Consider the following 20519-nt stretch of genomic DNA (forward strand, 5'->3'; position numbering starts at 1 on the left):
CATTAAAGGGTCAGTTGCGCCAGTCCATCATCATCATCAGTCCAGAGTAACCAAAGCAACCAAACGACGCGATATAGTCCCAATTCCCCCCTAAAATAAAAAGGAAACACAACACAACCACGAACGCTTAAAAACTTTCTCTTTCCGGCAAAAAGAAGCAATTGTTGTTGACAAACTCATTGCTTCCCAAGTGGCCCAATTTCCAGAGAAGCAAGCAAGCCTCAAATAACCAACAACATTGGCCAAAAAAAAAGTAAAGAATAATAAAAAAAGGTTGTGGCGATTCCAGCCCCCTTCTTGGGTTGATTATTACTATGCGATTATTTTCGCTGCTGCTGCTGTTGATGCTGTAGCAACGAGTCCTTATGATGACCAGATATAGGTCTCTGCTGCAGGTAGTACTCTGAAAGCAGTAAAGGCTATCTGTGATTTCCCCGAGCTCTTATACCGTTTTTTTTTTATAATTTTTTTTTTTCTACGTCTTTGATTTAATTCGTTTTATATATAATTTTTTTTTCTTTACTTTGGTTTCTGGAGCATCAAGATGGTGTTTGGCTGCGTCCGTGTGCTCCCAATCCCAAGTAAACAGGTAAATCGCGAGAAATCTTTTCGCGAGGAAGAAAAATAAAAAAAAAAAAAATTATAAGAAACCCGTTTGCTTCTTTGGGGCTTTATGTCGAGATTGTTTTTTTTTTTTTCTTTTTTTGATCTTTTGTTTGCCTTGAAGGATTTTGTGGTATCTTAACACTGAAGGACTTCTTTTTGCACAAAACCAAAACAACAAAACGTTTTTTTTTTGTTTCACATTTTTTTTTGACAAGATTCAACGATGCACCTTAAATGATGGTTGTAAAACATTTTATAACGTTGGACGATGTGTGACGAAATGGCCAGAATAAAACGAGTTAGTCATTTATTATTTTTATTTTATTTTTTTTTTACTTTTAAGAAGGAACCACAAAAAAATATAAAAACGAGTAGGTATTTTATTCCGTTCATCGAAAATGCAAGAACAAAAAAAAATTGTCCGAAAAGAATTTCATCTCTTGGATGCCATTATTTTGTGTGTCGTATCTAAAGGTAGATATATGGAAAACAAAAAAAAAAAAGGTGGACATATATAAACAACAAGATTGTGTATTGTGCTGCTCTCATGCCACCAACAACTACCGCATATCTCTCAAGACCACAAGATGACGATGAAAACACAAAAAAAAAAAAAACAAAAATCGAACAAAGACTAAAAATAAAAGGCCAAAAAATTGAAAAAAAAGCCAAACAACAACTGACCATAAAGAGAATCTCTCAAGTTGAGTGTCCTCTATAGGTCTTCTTGTGGAGGTCCTCAGATCTTCGGGGAGGCTTTTGTGTCTGCATGGTATCTATAAGCATAGTGGCTTTTGTGTATTTTTTTTTTTTTGCTTTATGCTGGTAAACCGAAACTATAAAAGTGGGTTCCTTTTCCTACGGGCTCACAACCTCCAAACACTGATGGAGCTTATCCGCAAAAAACCTATAAAATACAATGTTGCAAAGTTGATGATATGGTGCGCCAAGAGTCCACAATCATCGACGACTTTAGCGACAGAGAACGACTTCGATATCCATGCGCCCGTTTCCCCAAAAGTCGGTCTTTCGGTCTTTTTTCTGTCACTTTGTGTGGGGTTATATGTAGTCACAAACATATATTTACAAATAAAGATACATTTTTATATATCGATAGACTTTTTGACTTGGTTTGTTTTTAACTTCGATCAACCAATATTCCAGCTACCGAATTTGATTGGGAAACACAAACAAAAACAATCTACTACCTACACGTTTTGGTGTTTTGATTTTATTGCATATTGTGGTTTAATATAAAATAAAAAGGTTTCAGTTTTTGTTTTTCTTTATTTCTTTCTTTTTTTGGAGCAGGAAATGGTTTTGGGTTTTGTTGAGAATCTTTATTTAAGTGAATGATGCAAAAGGTTTATCGAACTTAAAAAATAAAGAAAAAAAAATAAGTGAAGAAGGTCTAGTACCTAACAGTCTTATCCAAAAAGTATTTTTCAAAATATAATATTAAATAATAATATTAAAACCCTAACTTAATTGAAAAAAAAGGTCAGAAACTAAAACCCAAAGCCTTTGTCACTAGAGAGCTCAATATTAAAATTCTTTACATAACCTATAACTTCCGAGTGAAATAGACGCTTCAAATAATACCTCACTTCTCAAATGATTAACAGTTTAGAACTTATGAAGGAACATGCATACATCTGGCAAACCAGAAAAACCTCATTAAATTACAATACAAAAAAAAATAAATAAGATTCCAAAAAAATCTGGTGTATCTGTGTCCTTAGGCTAGTGAACTTAAATTTCGAGATTAAACTACTGACTATTATCAAGAGCTAAGCTTTGAATGAATTTGGTTCGCAAAAGTTCTAACAGTAAACGACTCCTGTTAAAATATAGAAAAATGCAATTCAAAAATTTGGAGCACCTAAATTCCCAAATAAAAGTAATTGAAAATGTTAGAAGCTTAACAAAAAAAAAAAAGTTTATAACGGAAATCTGAGAAAATTCTTGGGTACATTAAAAACAATGAACTGCTAAATCCTCAAATTTAATAAAATACCTAATTCAAGAAATTTAAAATATTTTAGAAATTAAAAAACCGTAAATTTTCAAAAATCGGTATATACTCCAAATTAAAAAAAAAAATTAAATGTAAAAAGCTGAAAACATTAAAAAAATGTTTCAATAACCCACAGCATATTTTCGAAAATCCGAAATAAAAATCTAAAAAATTCTGAATTTCTGAAATAAAATTTAATAAGATACTTAAACTCAAAAAATTTAAGATATTAAAAACTTAGAGTTGTTATAAATGAAGAATGTGTTCATTTCTAAGAAAATTAGAAGGTTCAATATGAGTCTGTCTACAAAAAACCTTCAATCAATTTCAGATTGTGTTTGTCAAAAACTCTTTGCTTATATGTATTTTATCTCTCGGAATTGGTAGTCAATAAATGTGTTGAACCAGCATGTTCCTACAAATACAATTTAATGCTTATCATGCATCCTGCTGAGTTAAAAAAATTACTTTATGCACCAAAATGCTATATCTATATCATACAATCTATTTAAACCCCTCCCTCCGGTTGGTGCTATAACTAACCAATAAAATAAGTTAGTTATTGACTAAAAAATCAACAACAACAACAAATAAGCCATGACCTGTTGATTATAGTTGTTCCAATTCTAATTGACTGAAATAAAAAAAAATCTCGTATTTAAAATTCATGTGCAATAATTTATTTTTTCTTATAGTTCAATGTCCTATAGATTAAGCAATTTAAATGTTGTTTTTAGTTTGTTTTTCATTAATTAATTAATTGTTTTAATATTCATGTTGTGCATATGATTTTGCGACTTTTACTTCGAAGTCTTAATTTACTTATAGGTAGCTCATGTACCAATCGACATTAGACACAAATTCATTTGAATATTAAAGTGTGTGTATGATTCGACAGCTTGTTAATTAATTTTATGAGTGTAACAAATTACACTTAAAGTAAATCAAGTTAAAAAAAAAATCATAAATGGTAATAAATAGTCTTTCAAAATTTTTTTCATATAAAAAAGAACAAGAAAATCAAAAACCCTTCTATTTAATTCAGCAGGATTGTAAAGACTATGGCTAGACTAGGTACCTTTCTACTATAACTCCTTGTTTACCATTTAAATTAGATATTTAATTTAAAATTCAAAAGAAAAATACAAAAAGAAAAAATGGATAAAAAGGAAATAAAAATATAATTTTATGAGGTTTTGTGTAGAAACTTGTTTATACCAAGTTCTCTTTGGTTGTAACAGAGTTAATCATTAACAATAAAAATTAATTAAGAACTTTATAATAATATGAAAATATTGGTTACCAGCAACTTTACATGAAAATCTCTTAAAATATCAAACTTATGAGATACATAATTTACAGGAGCTCCATGTTAAGATACTTAATTTATTTTAGGAAGTTAACAGCATTTACAAAATTTTGAAAGAATTTAAGTGATATGTTGTGGTTGATATCTATGTTGGAAAGTGGTAGGAAACTAAGTCTAACTGGTTTAAATTCTTGTTCGGACGATTCGACTAATGAGACTTAGATTCAATTGAATATAAAACTTTATCAATTGGCATTCCACAAGGTTCTGGTCTCACACCCCTATTCTTAGTAATTTTGAAATATCTGGATAAAATGTTTGTGGGTTATGGAAATTTATACAAAAATCTTAAAAACTTTAATGATTTATCCAACAAAACAAAGTATGCGACTTTTTTGTTAAAGGAATTTTTAGAAAAAGAAAATTTAAAAATCATTAGAGTCGTTTTGTTTTTAAATAAAAAATGTATGTCGTTTTTATAGAAAAAAAAATCGAATTGCCATTATTTGTAAGAAAATATTAAGGAACACTTAAAAAAGATTTTAAAATAAAAAATAAAAAAAATTAATATTTTAAAAAAATTTAATGAAAATGAAATGAAAAATTACAGATGAGGTACATTATAAAAATTCATAGATTTTTATGCCAGATTTCTGAAAATTCCAAATCATATATGTAATTTTTCTTTGATTTTAAAAATAAGGCATCTTTGGCTACCTTTTTCAGCCAAATTTTGAGATTTCAAATATATTTTTAATCCATCAAATCAATTAACTTTGAATTTTTAGAGAACAAGAGAAATGATTTTGCAACTGATTTCAAAAAATTGTTCCACATTATGCACAAACCGCCAGAAATTATCACTTTTGTTTTTAATTTTTCGACATTTGTGTTGGTTTTTTTTCAAATCTTTTATACTAAATTTAAATACAATTTTATTTAAATACAATTTTATTTCTTATTTATTTATTTCTTTCTTTTTAGGTATATCTAAAAAAAAAATTGTAAAAAAAACTAAATTAAATAAAACTAAAAATATAATAACATAAAAAAGTAATGAAAATAAAATATTTTTTTTATTGAAATATTAATCAAAAAAGAATATTATAAATAACAAAATAAACAACAAAATGTGTTTATTTTAAAATATCGCATTTATTTTACATTATTTTCATTTTCTTCAATTTTTTCAGTCACAAAAATTTGAAAAATGAATTTAAATCATTCATTTTGAAAAAAAAAAAAAAAAATTAAGGAAATTATGACGTAGGAACCTCAGTCCTTATATTATAAAAACTTCTTTTTAAAAACCATAACTTAATTCTAATTAAAAATTGTCAAAAGTCATATAACTCAAAAACATTTTATAAATAAACACACAATTGAATTAATCATTATGTCACCAAATAAATCCTTTTTAATCTCATTTTTCATACATATTTTGCACAAATAGAAACAGAAAATGATTCTAATTCATTCTCTCTGGCAAGAAATATATATTAATTTGAATCAACAAGCTAAATGATGTTGGGCTATAATAAAATTAAAATCTTTCCCTCATCATGACGCCTGATGCAATCAAAAATATACAAAAACTTTCCTCACACATATACACTCTCGTTTTGTGTATAAATGTCAATAAAAAATATACATATATGTATGAAAAGTTGACCATATCAAATTTTCGAAAAAACCACATCCATGTTTCCAGTCGTTCATCCATTCCGTTTTCTATATACCACATTTGGGATTTATTTTATATCAAAGTTTGTAGATATAGATATGTAGGTATGTCTGTATACGTCTTATCAACTTCGTCCACTTTTAACATCATCATCTCAAAACCCAACCGCATCCCCCCAATATTTGTAACCACAAAAACCCTAAAAACGAACAATATACACCCCATCACTATAATAGCACTTTGGGGGCTCAGACAATTATTCAATTTTCTAGAGAAAGTCACATCATCTCTTCATAGCTCTTGGGATATATCTAACTCCCTATCTATTTGTATAGTTGAAAGTTTTAGGTACCTATACAAAAATAAAATATAAATCATTTTCTATCACATCAAATTTATTACAAAATCCAAGGGATGAATATTTCAATTTTCTAACTTGTTGTTTTGTCATCCCCTCCCTCCGTCTCGGATTCTAACTCTCTCTCTTTCTAGCCCTGTGAAAAAACCAACAGAGAGCTATTATAAAGTAATAAAATGTGTTTTTAAAATTAGCCCTGACCTTCAAATCATCAAAATGACCAAATACACTTAGGGGCTTACATATAGATACCGAGTCAGATAGATAGAAAAGATAGAAAGATATAATGACATTTTCAACCTTTAGGATGCTGTTAATGTAATGAATTTCAATTTTTTTTTTGTGAATATGTGAAAAAAGAACAACAAAAAATTTTTAATTCTATTTTCCATTACAACGAACTAATTGGTGCGAAAATTCCCTCCAATAGCAACTCAACTCAATGATATGGGTTCGGGGTTCTATACTACTACTCCACCCAATGAACCATATCAAGTGTTTAAGTCATGTGATATTAATAGCCCATACATGTAACACCCACAATAATTTTCTTTTCTTTCTGTTTTTTTTTCTATTTGAGTTTGAGTTGTGTTGCCTTTTTTCCTTTCCTTTTTTTTCCTCTTTTATTGTTTGTTTGTACTTAATCTACTGTGTTTGTAGGTATAAAGAACGACATGAGAACATGAAAATCATTTTTCCATTTGATATGCCATTTAGAACAATATACACATACTACCTATCTCTCTATTTCTATGGGGGTTGTTGGTTGAAAAGTGAGGGGGTGAAAAGAGTTGAAAGATGGTGAATAATTACTCACCTTGTGGTGGAATTTGCGCAGTAAATATAATGAATCCCCTCTTTATTCGAATATACAGGTGACTAGTGAGAGAAATGCACCACCACACTGTAACTACCCCCAACAACCCCTTCAACAACCCCTTTGACAATTTCTTTTCTTACCAAAAAAACCGGTTTACAATTCACATTCACTCTTGGATGAAGGTATTTTTGTGTAATTAATAAATTTTTGTACTCTATAGGTGTGTTAAATGTGTATTAAAGGTGTGTTAAAGGGGTTGTTTTTGTTATTCAACCCTTTTTTCGATACAAATTTATAAATGCAGACGTGTTACGTGGTGAGTTACAATCACCCCCTCTTTTATGCTCTTTTTTTTGGGGAAAATGCATTGAAAATAATTCCGCTTGGGTGAGTTTTCCCAAACTCAACTCAACGTCACTGTGAAGAAACAACAAAAAAATAAAAAAAAAAAAAGAAGTAAAAACGGTTCCGCTTTGTTGAATTCGGTTTTGCACCGGTGTATTTGTGTGCATTTTTCCCCAAAACATTTTTATTCAAGTCGTAGAAAGTGGTGCAAATTGGCCCCCACTGCATCGCATCGTCAAGTTGAAAAGGGGAGCTCATATAATACATTTGCACACAAAGATACATCGGCGCAGATACAATTTTCATTGAGAGTGGTGAATATAATAATTTTTGCCACCTCATGTGGCGGGGCGTTGCATTTTTTTTTTTGTATTTCTTCAGTTTGTTTGTTTCATGTGTTTCTCTCGTTCTTCTTTTGGGCTTGTTTGTGTGTTGTGTTGAGTGTTCCTCGCCATCAAACAACTGGCTTACCACATAAGGTTGAATAAAATATGGGAGGAGAAGGATCACGAGACACAGTTTTTAAAAGTCGTCGGAAACCGAACAAAAAAAAAACATGCAAAAAAAAGATACTTCAATGTCCATCAACTTGCCATCAAAGTTTCAATACACCGCACAGTGACGTGGATGACGGTTGTGTGAAGGAAAAACGCGCTGAATTATTTTTTGAACTTTTTTTTCGTTCTGCTGTGTTACTGTGTTGTATTTTTTGGTGGAAATATATCGCTACCCCAAGTAAAAACCACACACCACACTTTAACTACCACACCACCACCATCATCGTCTCGCATCATCATCATCTCCTTCCAGAGATATACTCATTCCGTCGTACCGTAAGTTTGTGGTACGGGAGAGTGTTGTATAGAATGGAGAGTGTAATATTAACTTTGTACAAAGTGGATGTGGATGGATCCATGCAAAAAGGTATATTTGCTGCCACTTTTTTTTTTTTTTTTTTTTTGAAAAACAACCTCATTTTTGGGTTCACGATTCGTGCAAAATTTCATCTAAAGCCAGAATCGCAACTGCCGTCGCGGCAGCAGCAACTACTATAAACAGCAGCGAAGTACTTTACTTATCAAGTAAACCGTACAGCAAGCAACAGCAGCCAGCAGCAGCAACAAACGAACGTTCAAGGAAACAGTACTCGCACTCAGTTTAAAAGTGTATCTAACCGATACGAGAAAATTTCAATTTATATCATTTTTTTCTGCCTATTTCGCTGTTCGTATCTTTATACTTCTCTGTACTGCTGCTGCTGTTGGTGGTTTTTTTTTTTTTAACCATAATTTTGCGATACTAATTTTTTTTTGCATGCGGCATAAGTAATAGTATAAAACCAGTGTGTGAGATTCATAAAGTGTGGTGGTGTATTTTTTCCACTTTAGATACTCTGTAGAAAAAATAAAATAATAAAAAAAAACTTAAAAAAAAAAAAAAGTGATTTTTTTTTGTATCCCCCCGATTCAAAAGTGCTTATAAGACTAAGCTCTGTCTAAAGAGTAACTTTAGTTAAGATCGCATTCGCTTTTAAATGCTCGTTGTGTGCGGCGGGTTATTTTTTACAAGATTTTCGCAAATTCTAAAAAAATCTTACCACGCGATAAAAAAATTTACAAAATGACAAAACTATTAGAAAAAAAAAATAAACTAACTTATGTGACAAGAGTGTGGATTTTATAACAAAAAATAATTTAATTCTATTTTTTTGGTTTATGTAATAAAAAATTAAAAAAAAAGTAATATACAAAAAAATGTGCGATTTAAAAATAAAAATTGACACAGTGACAGTGAAAAAATCATTTTTTTGTTCCTAAAAATATGCAACACACATAAAATGGGATAAAACTTAAATCGACCCAAGAAAAGTTAAAAACCACAAAAACAAATTCAAATAGGTAAAGATTTTATTTATTTTTTTTTTTTTCCTTAAAAATTTGTACCTAATTTTTTTTTAAACTATTTTCCCAAATTTCTCAAACCCCATTACTACTAATATCCTTAGTGACTTCATGTTCTGAAATGTTCGTTTTACCTACACTCATATCCTTTTTTGTATTTTTTTTTTCAATTCTCTTCAAAAATGAATTAAAGCCAAAGGAGGGCGTTAATAGGATAAGCGAAAAAGGCGCACACGAAATGGCTGGCTCTTATATTAGGTTCCTTGAAAATAAAATTAAAACAAAAAAAAGAATTGACGGAAAAATGCCGAAACTAACCAACCCAAAAAATTAATACAATAATTGAAGCCAATTTAGTGTAATTTTCTTTTAGTTTTTTTTTTTTTCAAATTTATTTTTGCTGGTGGGTATATTCGTTTTAAAAATAAAAATACAAGAACAAGAATACAAAAAAAAAAAAAATACCTTATGCCCGATAAGCGAAAGAGAGCGAGTTTAAATTAAAATGTTGTGTTACCATGCAATATTTTTTTTTTCATACACCGACTATTTTTTTTTTATTTCTTTGGAGACAAATTGCTATTAGATTGAGAATTAGAAAGAGTTAAGGGGAACAAAATTAGCAATGGGTTTATATAGGAAGAAGAAAAAAAAATTAAATTGGTCATAGCATGTGTCACTAATTATTTAATATGAAGTTGATTTAGATATTTTTGAAGTGAAGTAGCTTAATACAATGAACTCTTAAAAAAGGATTAAATAATAATTATTTAATATATTTGGAATATTTTTAAAAGTTTTAGAATATTGATGATTTAGCTACATATATAATTTTAACAAATTTCAATAAATACGAAAAATAACGAAAGTAACTGCACAGAATTTTTTCTGTCAACGTGTTCAACTGACTTTTTTCAAAATTTCAACGATTTCGTAAAATTTTCGGTGATAAAGTAACTACATGTTAGTGTTGTTTTTGAACTTTTTGTTCAATTTATAAGCAATCAGTTTCACAAAAAAAAAATATAAAAATATACGCGAATTGTTGCATCGCCATGCGTATGCGCAGAAAAGTTTTTGAATAATTAGTGTATATTAAATTACTCCCAGATAGGTTTATGGAATCAGATAACACGTGGAAGCAATAGAAGAACACGTTTTTTAATTATTCAACATTGACTACAAAAATTTTCTTCTTTATATATTATACAAAAAATAAAAACATGAATTAAAAGATATTAAAAATTTAGGTAAACTATAGACTAAAAAAATTCTGAAAATTGTGAAATTCAACAAAATTAAATATATCTTGTATCTATCTTTTTTGGTTTGTTTTTGATAGTCAATAATGGCCTTCCAATAGTCCAAGAATTCGTTTCTTTTTTATCTTGTTGCCAGGTCATGTCCTTTAAAAAACTATTTTGTTAAGTTATAATAACTTATCTGTTGTTTTCTTTAGCAATTGTAGTATGTATTAAAACTTCTGTTAACTATTGATTTCTTAAATTTAAGCAATTTTTTTTTAAACGTTTTTGAAACGTTATTTCGTATTATATTTTAAACTAAATCAAAAGTTCGTTCTTCAAAAGAAGTAACTTTCCATTCTCATAGAAACTATCAAACGAAATTAATTTTCATAGCCAAAGGCAGGCCTCTAATAATACCGTATTGAAAAACGAGCAAAAAGTAACGGGTTGTTTCTGTATTTCAAAATTCTGCAAATCCATAATTGTGCTATTCCATTTCTTCTAATTTTTAAAACTCTGTATTCCAAAATTATGTAAATGAAAAAAAAAAAAACAAAAGTATGACAAAAGTGCGCACAGCTAAAACTATTATTCTTTTTCCATTAACAGAATTTTCAGAAGATTTTAAAATAAAGAATTTTAGATTTAAAGAATTTTAAAATACTATATCATGGTACCTATACCTAAAGAGATTTGGGAACGGAATTTCGGCTCATAAAAATTATGACCCTAAATCGTGAAAACTCCAACTCAAAACGAGGAAATCATCATTGCGTAAAATCCGTGAAATTACTTTGTTCACGGTTATTTTTCTTAAGAATAAATAGATTTTAAGATATATTTCTTGAGACAGTATTCAAATTGACTTTATTTCTCAAATTTTTTGTTAGAACCTTCTACATTTTCATCGAAATGTATTTAAATAAAAATATCTTAATATCTAAACCTTCACAGCTTAATAAAATACTTACTTTCAAAGTATTGAAAAAAAAGCATAAAGAATTATTTGCAGTTTTTAGTTTTCCAAAAAATTATATTCATAACTTTTAAAGACGTGTTTAAACGGCAAACAATTATAAAAGTTATTACTATAAATGTTTAAAAATAGAAAATCCTGCAGTTGATTTAAGTCTGTTCCGTGATCATTGATCAATAAACCATAAAACACAAGACAGATTATAAAGTGCCTTTTGATTATATTCATCATTAAATTATTACAAACAATTTAAAATTCTACAAAGTCATTAAATTATTACAAACAATTTAAAATTCTACAAAGTCAGGAAATAAGAAATAGTCAATCTACAGTTCTTTAATTTTTAGTTTCGTAATAACTTTGCTAAAGTTTTTGTATTAAAAAACTCTTATGTCTACAAAAATGTGATTTTCTAGCAATAGATTAGGCAGTTTTTCAGTAGACTATTACTTTATTAATTGTAAATTAAATAGACAAAGCTATGCAAGTTAATTGTTCAATATCAAAGAAGCGATTTTTTAAGTTTCGTAAATTTAGGTCATAACCTAAGCTTTCCGATACAATTCAAGTAGGTACAAGTCAGAGAAAAATGTTGGATTTCAGAATTCGTTCCAATTTCTGTTGCATGTTGTAAGAATATTAACTCTTATGGAAACTGCAATATTTCTACATTCAGCGATAGTATCTATAATTCGTGGTTTTGACCAAAGTGCATTTCATTAGTCTAGTATAACATAGATCTTGTGAGATCAATAGTGATTCAATAATAAGTTCTTGGTAATCGTCAAAAATGAATCGTAATTTGTATGTTTCTTATACTGCATCTAGTATAAAATATCAGCGAAAATAATAGCCGTCGGCAAATCTACAAGTTGTAATATTTCTGAAAATATAAATGTGTTTAAAACAGCAATTTTGTTGTATAGATCTTTTTTTATAAAAAAAATTCTATGTCAGTTTTAATTACATATGATTGTGAATAAAATTATGAAAAATTTTCTGATTGCTATCAAAATTTTTCTTTTGTTCTTCAAAATAATATTTCTTTTTAATAAAATCAAAATTTTTTGTCTAAAAGCTTTCAAATTCCTATAAATCATTTTGTTTATGATTGTGGTCTTAAGTAAGGAATTTAATAATTTGATAAATGTATTTTTGTTTTCTCTACCAAAAAAGTAAAGAAAAAGTTAAAGAAAGATCAAATAAAATTTTTAAAATATTCAGTTCATCATAATTTCTTTTTTTATTACCAAACTTATCTCTTCTTTAAAAGATGTCATTAGAATTATATAGGACTTAATCTCCTTGGTTATAAAATATTAAATAATAAATTCAGATTTTTTCTTTGTTTCGAATAACAAATTGATACAAATCAAAAATTTTATTTTCTCTAAAAAAATTATATTTCTTGTTCTCACACGTATTTAATTAGCATATATATTTTGTATTTATTTCAAAGGAATAAAAGTTTCATAAGAGAGAAAAAAATGATAAGAAATCAAATTAAAATGACATAAAATTTAAATTATATTCATAAAAAAAAAAAATAAAAAAAAAATAGATAAATGCATGAAAAAAGCGGAAATATTAAAAAGTAGTTAAACTTTGGATTTCAAGCTAAATCAAACTGAATTAAAAGATTTTGGGTAATTTAGTTTCTTCGAAATACAATTTTTTCATAATATTTATTTCATAAGAAACAAGCAATAAAATATCCAAACACGTGTCAGATTAATATTATTTTATTTTTATATAAATCTAATATAATATCCCCTCGCTCTATTGTGAATGTGCAATATTCTGATTGTGAATTTTATTTCAAATATTTTTTTTTTTTTTCTGTGCCAAAATGCCAAGAGTAGTGAAACTCAAAATAAATATCCAATATTAATGTCACACGAAAATAAATTAATATTATTAATCTTTCAAAATTTGAAAGTGCAGTGGCATTAATGCAATGCCATATGCAATAGCCATAGCAATAGCAATATGAATGCATAATTCTATGCATATATTTAAAATTTGTGTTTTTTTTTTTATATATATAAATGTATGCAAAATGCTAGTAGGTATATTGGCAATGGAAAATTATTTTTAATTATAAAATACACACATACACAATTGTCTATGTCCACATTTATACAGTATGAATGTATTTTTTTAAAAATTTAGCGTTAAATTAAATCTGGTGGGAAATTAGTTTTGAAAATTGCGTAAAGCGATGACAGAAATATGATAATTTATTGTATGAAAAGGAAAAGAGAGATCTTATATTATAAGATGAGACTTAGGGAAATGCATAAAGAATTATTATTGTGACTTGTGTAGTGACTTGCATAATGGAATATTTATGACCGAATTGCAATGTCCTTGGGCTCATATAAATACTATATGATGATGATGATGCTCGAGGTGAGTTTGTGCTTTTTGCGGTGATCTTCGTTTTGTGCTGTGCAGGAAATGAGGATATTTTGGATGATAGATCAATTTTTTTTTGTCTTATTTTTGCTGCAGTTTTTCATTCAGATCATAATAATTGTAATATGAAATGACAGAATTAGTATGGTTATTTATTGAGAGAGAATTATTTGTAAGAGTATGTATTTTCAAGTAAAATTATATTTCAAGTGAATTATTTATTTTTTTTTTGTGCAAATTAAATTGTGAAAATTATATATTCGCCCACGATTGTTGCAAGAGTAGATTTATTTATAGAAATCTACTAGATGGAGAAATGTATCATAACGAATCACTTAATACAATGTAGTCAATAGTACAAGGTGATTCGTTTAGAATGAAAATTATTCCAAAAAATCAGTCTGTTTGAGTTACATAATTTCGAAATTTTTCAAGGAGACTTTTCAAAACTATACGATCATTGGCTGGTGCCCTCAGATCCTTCCATTAGTTTATATTTAAATATGTTTTACGTAGAACACAAAGCTTGTTCATTTTATTACTATTAATAACAATTTTTATTGCTTTTCAATCTGAAAATTTTAATCAAATTTCTAATGAATTTTTTTCTTTCTTTTCTTTCCAGGTAAGATATCCCAATTATCTCAACTTTTCTTATTTCGAATCGTAAGTTGTATTTAAAATAGACTTGATTTACTTTTCTAATTCCTTATTTAGTTTTAAAGTACCTACTTTAGCATTGAAATTTGAATTTTTGAAAATTTAAAGTGGGTTTTCGGGAAACCAAGAAAATTTTGATCCGAAACCAAAATATTAAAAGTTGAAGTAGTAGTGTTTTTTTTTGTAATTTTTCACTTCGAAAGTGTTAGTTTTATGTAGGGACCTTATTGTTCAATTTTATAGACAGAAAGTTTTGATCTTTTTTTATACACCAAAATCATCATTGGGTTGTTATTATTATTCAAAATTATAATTTGTAACTTTTTATGAAAAAGATTTTTTACGAATGCTTAATTTAACATGAAGTAAAAAGTACAAAAATGACAGGTCCCGCAATGAAATTTAGAGTTTAAAATTTGAAGTTGTAAAATATGCTCATTCAAGCTTTCAATAACGAATCAGCTTATTATAAATCTCGCTTAAATCTAAGTTTTTTACCAAAGAACTCAAGAATTTAATTTTTTTAAAATATTTTAACAAGCAGAATGTTATTTTTCATAAGTATTGCGTATAGTTCCAATATCTGAGGTTATACTTAGGTGTGGAAGGGTTTTACAATGGTATTAGCTAATTTTACAAAAAAAAGTTACACATACACCACAGTGACCGTTTCAGTTTGAATTTTCGTTCTTTGTTTCTTCTGCTATCTTTTCTAAATTTGAGTGATTTGCAAAAGGGTTTGTTTGCAAATGGATTACTTTAATTACCAATTAACTAAATAAATAAATAAAAAACTGCAAACAAAAAAGTTGGAAATTATGTGATACAATATGACCGATTTAAAAATTGGAAAACAAATGTTTTCCAGAATTGTTATCAAGTTTAGCGATAAATATGAAAAAAAAAACCGCATGCATTCACCCTGAGACAAACAGAAAGACTCAAACCAACAATTCAAATCTCACTAAAATCTTCCTCAAAGCTAGATATTTCCAGTTTGCTAGTTAACCTCTCTCTGTAGGTATATCTAATTGATGACATTTAAAATGCACAACGAATACAATTATCTGAAAAGTTCTTCTACAAAAAAAAAACTTTAAATAGAGAAATAAAATTTAAAAAAAAAAAATAATAATAATAAAACAAAATTACCCCTTATAAAAAAATTAAAAAAAACGCACACACCTTAGTGTATTCAACTTTTAAGCTCGTTCATGCATCAAATAGTCATCACAAAAAAATTAAAAAAAAAAACTTTGTTTGTATATGTATATACCTATGTTAAACACTACCAAACTATCTATACGGGTTAGAACCATGACAAAAAAAACTATATACAGAAAAACACTTTCCAAATGAACAAAAAAACATAGAACTGCTTTCCATAAATGTATCTGTCAAGGTTTTTTTTTAATGCTGTCATTAAGCTTAACAGTCATTGTTAAGAGGTCGCCCTCTAAATACCCTCCCAAGCCTCCCTACTGCTTTTGATTGTGTTGTATCTCAATAGAAACATTTTGATTAAGTCATATACATACCTACAAATTGAATGATGAATATTTGTATTCAAAAAAATGTTAAATCTTTTTAATGAATTTAAGGAAGGTAGTGATATCTTGGTGTTCCACCTTTATACAAAAAAAAAAACAAAGATAGGAAGTACAGAGAGATATTCGAATGCATTTAAGGTAGGGCTTATCATTCTATATTCCGTTCAAATACAACACCCTTTTTTCAAACTGACTGTTGTTTTTTTTTTATAAAAAGATGCCTCTCGAATACCTCAAGGAATGCAATAAAAATGAGAAGTACCTACAATATTAAAAAAAAAAAATAAAAAAAAAAGATTAAAGAACACAAGAGAGAAAATGCGAAAGTCAACAAGTTTATAAAAGGTACTGACTTTTTATTATAAAAAAAAATATAAAAAATAATAAAATAGAAAAAAAAAACAAAAAACTGGCAGCGCAAACTGAATATAAAACTAAAAATTGCAGAGAAAAAAAAAACACAAAAGCAAACTCTAATGCAAACTAGCAATTTTATTATCAATCTATTCAAGCAAGTTTCACAATTGTGATTAATATGCAAGGTACATGCTGGGGGATGTGTGCTGTTGCTTTTTCTACTGCTACTGCTGCTGCTGCTATGTCTAAATGCATTGTTCAGATACATATTGTAGATATAATATCTATTTTTTTTTTTTTTTTTGAGTCTGCACAATGTATTTTTATGTTGACTATGCAATTTACTCCGTTCCGCAACATATACCTAGGCGAACTCATCTCCAGCTCGAGTTGAACCTTTTTTTTTAAACCCAAAACTCTGCAAAAAAAAAAATAGAAAAAAAAGACGGCATTCTCAAACCCAAAGCAATAACAGTGAATTGTCTATATTAACGTTTGTGATGTTGTTGGAAGAGATTTTTATATTAAATGCCAGCAATACTATAGTTTTGCTATACAAAACTGCTGCTGCTTCTGTATGGGGCACTCTTTTGCTCCATCATCATCATCATCATCAAACAGAGCAGAAGTAACAATTCAAAGAGCGATACACTTTGTATCTCTACCAGAAGCTGCTGCTGCTATATCGAAGGGTCTCTGGGAACAGGGCAAGTAAAAGTATAAAAAAAAAATCAAATAATAACACAAACAATCCCCCTTTTCGAGCAAATAAATAAAATGCATGGCATTTTATATATTTTTGCGCGGCCTGACTTTTACAATCGCGTTCATTTTTTTTTTTTTTTTTTCAATTTTTATTATTCTCTCTCGCTTTTTAGATGTATGTTGGTTGAAAAGTGAAGTTTTTTTTTGTTGCGATTGCCTCGCGACCCAATATTCTCGCGATATACAGATACTTCTGCATCCCCCGGATACCCTTTTTTCTCTCCGCCACTGCTGCCATATATTTACCACTGATTTTTTTTTTCATTTTTTTTTTGCAAATGTGTGAATGCAATTTAATCTATACACGATGTAGTTGTTGTATCTATAGATACAATATGTGCCTGTGTCCGCACTTGGCTTTATTAAAAAATAAAGCTTAACCACCAACAAGCCATATAATAAAAAAAAAAAAAAACAACAACAAAAACAACATCACTGTGAAAAATTGAAAAATCAAAAAAAAATAAAATAATGATACAAAGTGAACGGGAATTATATCGTCTGACCATTTTGTTTGGGGACTTTATATTTTAATCAAGCGACACACTCAGAACTCACTTAATGTGACATAGAATTAAATATAAATGGGCAACAAACGACGACAGCAAACAAGAACAACGAAACCAGATACAAATTTGTATCTGCAACTTAATAAAAGTCACCATTTAAATTCTTATTTTATGTTTTGTTATTTATATATTAATTTTTTTTTTAATTTAGTATTTTTTTTTTTAACTGGATTTTTTTTTTTTTTTTGCAATACTATTTGTGGATTGTATATATAAATTTTTTTATTTATTCAAATGGCGTTTGTTTAAATTCTCGATGAAAGGCAACAGAACTACCAGCAACAGCAGGCATTACCAATTTTGGGAGAGTTGGTTTATTTTTTTTTTAATATATTGTGGTTATATTGAGAGCTTTTTTTTGCTTTAATTGTGTTTTGATTTTTTTTATGTATTTTTGAAAGGCTCTCTGTGACATTGTTTTTCGATTAAAAAGGTCAGGATGACAGATTTTGAATGAGTGAAAAATAATTCTATTTGTTTGGTGTGTATATTTTTTTTGTTTAATAATCCTGTTGAAATAAGTTATATTTAATGATCTCTCTATTTTTTTTTATTTTTTTTTTCGGAGTGATGAAAAAAACATAAATAAATTGGATATAGTGGTTTTGCTAAATTTGGAATGGTGGCGCGTCGATTAATCCTTTTTTATATAAAAAAAATAGGCGTTATCTTTTTGAATGATTCATTTGACATTTTAAAATATGTATATTGTGATAATGTGGTTGGAAATGGTAGTCGATATTTATTTTTGATTGTGGAATAAAGAGAACAAGGAAATGTATGTATGTCGATAAATTTATTTAGGTATTATTATTTGTTTTCAAATAAATATTGGTCGATTAAAATATGTAACTAATTTAAGAAAAGAAAACTTAATTAAAACCAAATTGTCAAAATTTCATGACCTTAGGGTTCTAGAGTTCTAAGTGCACAGTTCTTACTTTTGAGAAAACAGAGGCTGTAGTTAGTCCTTTATAACATTTACATCATGATTTTTATTTATTTAGTTAAAACTGATAAATCCAAAAAGAAGTAAAAATAAACCAAAAATAAACATTCCAAAAACAACGATAAAACCTTTCTTTTTTTTATTGTAACATTTATCGAAATGGTCAACAAACTCTGTCAAAAAGTATTTACATGTAAATTAGATGATTTTCAAAAAAAAAATCGTTATTTTCGTTTTATTGCGTGTAATTTACGTTGAAAACCAATTTAATAGTTATAAAAAGTTTTTATATTTATTTCGGAAATGTGTACCATGCTATTTAATTTATTTTTAGTTTGCTGGCTTTTTGAGATCTTTCAATCAAGAAGCAGAGTTGTTTTGTTGTAATTTTTATAGTTTGAGTAATTTATTTATTTAGCTTATTGCAAGCGGATAACTTAGATTCTATTTACAAAGTAATTATTTACAAATTAATAATTATTAAACAAAAGCAGAAAAGAAAAAAAAAAAAAAGATAAATGTATAAGAAATATGTACATTTTTGAAATAAGTGTATACAAAAAATATACTCGCTAGTTGAAAAATTAATTAATTATATAGATTGATGAATGGGAGGTAAATTGTATAGTCTTCTCCTGAGAGAAGGGGAGCTAAGGGAAAAATCGAAAATATCTTGTACTGCATTGGCAAGCCGAAGCATTCTGCTCATTGGATTAAAATGGCCGTAGTTAGTGCGGTGAATAGGGAGGCGGAAAAATGGGACAGCTCTAAGGTTTCGTGGGTTGGTATTAATATTAATAAATTCAAGTAACGCCGGAGAATCTATCGCTCCAATGATAAGCTGATATACGAAGATAATGTCAGCGATACGACGACGTTCAGAAAGGGGGTATAAGCTAATAAGTTGCAAACGGTCTTCATAAGGGGGTAAAGAAAAGGGGTCGGACCAAGGTAAATTACGCAAAGCGAACCTGAGGAATCTCCTCTGCACAGCTTCAATTCTAAGGGATTGAGTGATTTGGAAGGGAGACCAAACCTGGCTAGCGTATTCGAGGATAGGTCTGACGTACGTGATATAAAGCGATTTGGTAACATGGGGGTTAGAAAATTCTTTAGACCATCGTTTGATAAATCCGAGGGTGGAATTTGCTTTCGCGATAATATTGTCAATATGACAGCGAAAATTTAACTCTCTATCACATGTTACCCCAAGATCACAAATTGAGAAAACGGTAGGGACAGGTATATTACGGAAGTGATAGATTCGAGGAGTAGAAGGTGAGCGTTTACGCGAAAAGGTCATGGATTGGCATTTATTAACATTTAGTTCAAGAAAGTTTTTGCTACACCAGGTAAGAAAAGAATTTAGGTCTAGTTGAAGCAGCAAAGAATCATGAGATGATGTAATTACTTTTATTATTTTAATGTCGTCTGCGTAGATGGAAAGATCTGAGAACGAACAGATTCTACTGACGTCATTAATGGCTAGTACAAAAAGAAGAGGACCGAGATGGCTACCCTGGGGAACACCAGAGGAGGCGAGGATCGGATCAGACTCTTCGTTTCTGAAAGCAACCTTGTAAATACGGCTCTCGAGGTAAGATTTGATCCACTTGATGAACGATGGTGGAAAACCGTAGGCTTGTAACTTTGTGTAGATGATTTTGTGACTGATCTTGTCCAAGGCTTTACTGAAATCAGTAGTTATAACATCAACATCGTAACCTTTTTCCATTGCCATGAGTGTTGAGGAGACGAACTGAGTAAGATTAGTCGTGGTGGATCTTCCCTTTAAAAAGCCGTGTTGAAGTGGAGAAACAATTGATTTGGAGTGGAAATAAAGGGAGTCATACACTATACATTCAAAAAGCTTGGGGATAGCGGAGAGTTTAGCAATCGGTCTATAATTTGAGATTTGTTTCTTACAGCCCTTTTTGAAAATTGGAAAAATAAAGGATTCTTTCCAAAGAGAAGGAAAGACAGACTGA

General features: G+C 28.7%; 1 long non-coding RNA gene across 2 annotated transcripts in view; it reads left to right on the forward strand.

Moving 5' to 3' along the window:
• Positions 1 to 8085: 8085 nt before the first annotated feature.
• LOC129908176 (uncharacterized) overlaps positions 8086 to 20519 on the forward strand; it is a 65767-nt gene continuing 53333 nt past the window's right edge. For both annotated transcript variants that reach the window (XR_008771231.1, XR_008771230.1), the window contains exon 1: positions 8086 to 9037. This is a non-coding gene — a long non-coding RNA (uncharacterized LOC129908176). The remainder of the gene's footprint in view (positions 9038 to 20519) is intronic.

Source organism: Episyrphus balteatus, chromosome 2, assembly GCF_945859705.1.
Source record: "Episyrphus balteatus chromosome 2, idEpiBalt1.1, whole genome shotgun sequence".
In the NCBI taxonomy this organism is placed as follows: Eukaryota; Metazoa; Arthropoda; class Insecta; order Diptera; family Syrphidae; genus Episyrphus; species Episyrphus balteatus.